This window comes from Gouania willdenowi, chromosome 15 (genome assembly GCF_900634775.1).
Source record: "Gouania willdenowi chromosome 15, fGouWil2.1, whole genome shotgun sequence".
Taxonomy (NCBI): domain Eukaryota; kingdom Metazoa; phylum Chordata; class Actinopteri; order Blenniiformes; family Gobiesocidae; genus Gouania; species Gouania willdenowi.
Window position 1 is genome coordinate 32,229,618 of NC_041058.1, and position 6,346 is coordinate 32,235,963.

General features: G+C 35.7%; 1 non-coding gene across 1 annotated transcript; it reads left to right on the plus strand.

Annotated features, from left to right (window-relative positions):
* The first annotated feature begins 1,613 nt into the window (after nt 1-1,613).
* Nucleotides 1,614-1,707, plus strand: trnai-uau (transfer RNA isoleucine (anticodon UAU)). Its single transcript has 2 exons — nt 1,614-1,651; nt 1,672-1,707. It is a non-coding gene; the product is annotated as a tRNA-Ile (tRNA).
* The last annotated feature ends 4,639 nt before the right edge of the window (nt 1,708-6,346 follow it).

The window sequence follows — 6,346 nt, forward strand, 5'->3', positions numbered from 1 at the left end:
TCCTACAGAGAGGAGTTTGGATATTACTGATGCAGGGTGATGGAACAACGTCCCAACGGACAAAATCCCAAGGGCTCCAATCCCAATGGACACAATCTCAAAAAACAAAATCTCAGGGGACACAATCCCAATGGACACAATCCCAATGGACACAATCCCAACAAAAGAAATCACAATTAACACAATCCCAAAGGAAAAAATCCAAATGGACACAATCCCAACAAAAGAAATCCCAATGGACACAACCCTAACAAATAGAATATCAATGGACATAATCCCAGCAGAAAATTTCCAAATGGATAAAATTCCAATGAACAAAATCCGTACAGACAAAATTCCAAAGGATACAAACCAAACCTAGAGAATCCCAACAAACAAAATACCAATGGACACAAGAAAAAATACTTCCTGAATCCTGCCAGAAAAAAAAATCTCAATAGACAAAATACTAAAAAAAAAATGACAAATTCATAGAGTCATGTAAACATATAAACTGATGACACATTTTATCACAAACATGTTATTATGGGTCACAGCTGTGTTAAAATCATGGGTAGGATTATTGACAAATAGAAAAACAAAAAGGCAAACTCGGTTTTTGTCCACTTTAGTAATTCAGAGTTTGGTATTTTTACTGTTGGGATTTTGTCATGTTTTCCTTGTGCATTTATAAAAACTATAGCTGTCTGAATACAGTTCTTGTTTATTAAATGAAGAAGTTGGCAAATGTTCAGCTTGATTTGGGTCTAAATAATTCACTACTTTAATCCACAGAACAACACAAAAACCATTCGTACAACCTGCTGTGTGCTTTTTAATGTGGGGCAATTTAGAGCAAAAATTAGTTATTCATTATTTGATAAATAATGTCCTTTTAGTGAGCGATCTCAGGTGATAAGTATCGTCTTTATTCTTAATTTTTTTGTTTGTATATTTTTTATTTCCTATTAAAAATGGTCAGTTTGAAAAAGAAAATCTGCTTGTTTATTAGATAGACCTGGTATCAGAAGTGTCAAACTCAGTTTAATTCGGGGGTCAAATATCTGGAGTGGGCCACAGATTTTAGATGGTGAAAAAGGGCAATTTCAACAATATTGTGTCCTAGTTTGCACCTCCACATATAAATAAAATGTAAAGTAAATAAAGCACCAACAATATCCAATATACTTTAATAATTTATTCATTGTGTTTTATTGTTTCATGATAATTGTTGTGTGAAGAGTCTTTTGGCATTAAGAAAAACGCTATTCAAATAAAATGTATTAATATTCATTATTATTATTATTATTGATAGTAGTAGTAGTAGCAGTAGTAGTAATCATGATCTTCAGTAAATTTCCCTAATTGTAATTGAATGAAACGTTGTGGAATAATAATATTATTATCCATTCTTTTTCAGACCCTTGTTTCTTTTTTTCAGAGTTGCGGGGATTATTATTATTATTAGTAGCCTACGTAGCATTAGTAGTAGTTTCTGTAAATGTCCCTAGGTGTGACCAATTTACATTTAACTTAATAAAATGTTTGAGGAAAATTGCATGATCTTTGGAAAAACTACTACTAGATCTACTATATCCAGATTTATGAACCCAACTGCCCGCTGCCGCCACTGAGCTCCAGTGGCGCAATCGGTTAGCGCGCGGTACTTATAGAACAGTACACTGTAGAGCAATGCCGAGGTTGTGAGTTCGAGCCTCACCTGGAGCATACTTTTTAAGACCTGGTTAATCATTAATTTCATTCTTACCAAGTCAAATTGTGTGGACAAATCAAACAACTCACCTTTAAAGACAGCAATAAAAATATGCATCTGTAATGTTTACATTACTTTTCCCTCTGCAGTCTTTTTTCAGCCTTTGGACAGAAAAAAACAACTTCAGATTGATCTGAAACAAATGATTTACGTGATTTCACGATTCATTGTACGTTTGCTCACCAGGTTGTTGTTTTTTTTAAATTAATTGTAGAATGTCCCATCATAGTATGACATTAAGTCTGTAATACTGTCTGATAACCTGCAGGAGGCAGCAGCGACCCATCATTAAATAGATCAGATTCCTCTAAACCAGGGGTTCTCAACTGGTCTCACCCTGGGACCCACATTTTACCACAGTCCTCTATCATGACCCACTTTTTTTTTCCTTTTAAAATTCAACCAACCAAATTTAGTTTTTCAAAAATAGCTCTTGAAAACACACATATAAAACCTTTTTAAAAACACAAATCTATATGTTTTCCTGTGCAACATGAATTTCACAGCATGCCTGTCAAAAGAAAAGTTTCTTTCAGAATAAAAGACAAGTCCAACATGAGAGACATGAAGTAGGCTATTTATTTATTATTGAACAGCTGTTCGCCACCCACCCAGTACAGGTCCGTGACCCACTTTTGGGTCCCGACCCACCAGTTGAGAATCGCTGCTCTAAACCAGTAATGGGCAACTATTTTCACAGCAGGGGCCACAAAACTATGTCACATTACCAACATTCATGTCAGCATTTAGAATAATGACCAATCTGAGCATTAACACACATTTTTTGGTTATTTTGTGTGTTTTTCAAGTCCTTTTTTGTAACTTTGTCTTCTTACATGTATCTTTTGTATTATGCATTTTGTCAGTCATTTTGTGTATTTCTGTTGTCATTCTGTATACTTTCATATCAATGTGTGTTTTTGTGTTTGTTTTCTATGTTATTGGAATTAATATGTGAGTCATTGTGTGTAATTGTGTCGTCTCTTTACATATATCTCTCCGTTCTGTCATTTTTTTTTATAAAGATACAAGTCATTTTGTGTAATTGTGTCTATTGGCTGTTTTTTGTGCGTTATAAGTCATCTTGTATGTTGTTATTTTATTTGTTTTTCTGTTGTTTATTTGTATATTTTTAGTCGTCTTATTATTATTATTTTTTTTTTTTTGTAGTTCTTGTGTATTTTATTTTGTCTTGTGTGTTTCTTGAGTCCTTCGGTGTATTTTATTTGGGGGCTGCACAAAATTAAACTGATAGTCGCATGTGGCCTCAGGGCTGTTCAAGATAATTGTACCCCTTCTATAGTTATCAAACCCTCGTCATGTCAAAATTACATTGTTTAATTTTCAATTTTGTAAAAGTCTCAATCAGTTTCCACCCAAGCAACATATTAAAAACTTGATAAATATATTTTTCCACCACTAGAGGTCAGTGTTATCCACAGATTTAACAGTCAGTTGTTTTCCTAAAGCTGGAATCTGACTGGCTGTCCACTTTTTGAATGAAAACAGCTTTCTCCCTCCTCCCCCTGTGCATGTGTTTGTGGTTTGTGTGTTTATGTAAATTCTCATTCACTCATTCCACATCCTCTTTTCTTATTCAAAGGACTTTTTAATGGTGAACTAATAAAAAGAGAGAACCCTATCTATAAAAATCCTTATTGGCTAAGTTATTTGTTCATTTAAGGGAGATATAGTCAACTGTCGGCCCGTGGGCCACACTCAGTCTAATTTTGCACGGCCCCAAAGTAAACACACATAATTAGAACAAAAAACGAACAACTGCAAAATTGCACAAAAAAGATGAAAAAAAAACCATACAAAGTTAAAGAAATTTACATGAAAAAAATAAATAAAAAAATAAAGGATCTAAAAATACACTTAATTACATAAAAATACTAAATTCAATTTAAAAAATAAAGAAAAATTAACAGATCGACAACAAAAATACACAAAATGACTTATAACACACAAAACATTAACGAAATACACGAAACTACTCCAAAAACGGACAAAAATCTTAGTTCTTTCCTGTTTTAATGAACAGGCCCATGGATCAAATATTCACAGATTTGTGGACCCCGTTGTGATAAAAGTTGTCCATCTATGGTTCAGGGGTTGAACCACTGAGGAGCAATCATTACATCCTCTTCACTAAACTGATAAAGCTTGTTTTTTTAATCACGGCACACGTTTGCTGTGCAATCATTTCCACGAGATTCTGCAATGTCACAACATTCATTTCTGTCCTGAGTTTCATAGTTTTTTTTTTTACTAAGATCTGGTATTAGTGAAGGGAGATTCAGACCACTGTGCAGAATTCTCTCCCATTCCTCCCACAGACTCTTAATGGGGTTCAGGTCTGGACTCATCAGACCACATGGTCTTCTTCCAGTCCAATCTTTGTGCGACCGAGCAAAGTCAAGCCTTTTTTTCCCGATGAGCCTCACTAATAAGTGGTTATCATACAGCTACACAGCTTGAGTTTCCTTTGCATTGTGTGTGTGGAAATGTTCTTACTTTCATTATTAAACGCAGCTGATTTGATTTCACCACATGTCAAATTAATCAATGATCCCAACCATTCAAGATTTATTTCCAGATGTACATCTTTATCACCTTCACAGGATGTTTCTTTAAAGACTAACTACACCACAAAAACACTTTTTTCAGTTGACCACAAATGTATTTGGTATGAAGTATTCATATCAAAGTATTTAAATTTGCAGTATTTGGTTGTAAAGATGTCAGAGTGACTGCCCTCTATGGGTTGAAACCCAGCTATTACAATTGAATTTTGTTATTTGCTGAGAATGGAGGTTTGTGATGTTTTGGTGGCTTCTTATGTCATAAACCAGCACTGTTGGCTCCGCCCCTCCAATAAATACTAGCACATGTTGACTCTGCAATCTGTGGCGAGTAGGTTGGATTGGGAGAATTATAAATAGAGAGCTATAGTGAGTAGGGTGACCATATTTTGATTTCGAAAAACAAGGACACTTGGGCCGACCTCGGCATACTCAAATTACTCAACGTTTTCTTTTAATCTAACTTGTAAAGGCAAAATACAATAAAGTAGATACATATGTTGTTATTGTCCATAAGGTTTTAAAAAATAAAATAATTTCCCTCTTTATAACAATCTGTCCTTGAAAAATGTCATATGAAATCTCTCAATCTTTGAAACAATGACAAACATCAACGAGAAATGTAGACAATCTCAAGGCTTACAGAACATGAAATAATCACTGAATATACACTTCAATGAATAACTGAGAAAATCCCATGCTGATGTCTGTGGAGACGGAAGGTGATGAAGTGAAGAGGTCTAGACCATATGATGGAAACTAAACCTCAACCTTCTATAGCCTATGTTTCTCCTAAAAGCTCCTACATGTTCAAATCCCTCTCTGAACCTACATGGAGGTTTTATAGTTTATACACATAGTTTTTTGATGTTTCCCGTGATCCCGTGTAAATAGAGATCATCTTGAAAATGTTGCCTTGTGAATGCAGAAATTTTTGGAAACAAAAACGGAAACAGCAGCAAAACGTTACGGTGTAAACAGGGCCGGAGTCAATGTGGAAAGCATCATGTTGCCTAGCCACAAAGAGAGTGAGCTAGTGGAGCTGTCGTTTGACCACACGCTACACAAAAAACTTGACAGATGTGAGTCTCTCCCTGTTCCAATGCAGCGCTGTGATGATGGAGTATTATTCCTTTGTAAAGACCCTTCATCACTACATACACTATCAGCTCTGGTTCAGCTGAGACCAAACACAGCAACAGACTGAACATTGAGTCACGCCAGACTTTGAGACTCTTATCAGGAGCAAAAAACAGCCACAGTTTTTCCATTAATTTGTCTAAAACTCAGGCCAGGGTTCAAATGTTTTTCTGCATTTGATAAGCAGAGGTGGGTAGAGTAGCCAACTTTTGTACTCAAGTTAGAGTACTGTTACTTTAGATTGATATGACTAGGCTTTACAACAATCTGCAATTAATGTGATCGGCTGTAATGTCTGAATTTGCCGATCCAATCAATGATGTCATTGTCATGATGAAACTTTCTGTAGATGCTCCCATTCATTGTTTTATCATCTCATTTATAACAAAGAGTTGTTTGCTTTACGTGACACGGCTTTATTTCACTCACATTTGTGCACAAAGGTAAAAACCTATGAGCGAACGGCAAAAGTGTCTCTCGGTTGGAGCAAAGCTGCTGAACGCTGAACGTCTTCCCCCAGTCTACTGGCTCTGAGTATAAAGCAGGGGCAGCGTCTGCTGTAAGTGTGTGTGTGTGTTTGTTTTGTTTATGCAGCCTGAGCATGTTAAAGCAGAGTCCAGAGAGGAGCGATGCGCTCCCGTTTACTTTTGCGTTCATACTGGAGACTTCTGTACGTTTCAGGGCGGTGGTGGACACAGAACTTCTTTGCTTCACAGCAGTCATTGAGTACGACATGGTACTCTAGTTTATTTCAACAGCTGTAACGTTTATTTTGCCAATCATTAAAAACGGCATTATAATTGATCTGCTCCGGTTGAACACGCTCTCTTTTCTTTATCTTTATTGCTTTTTAAATTATTATAGTTAT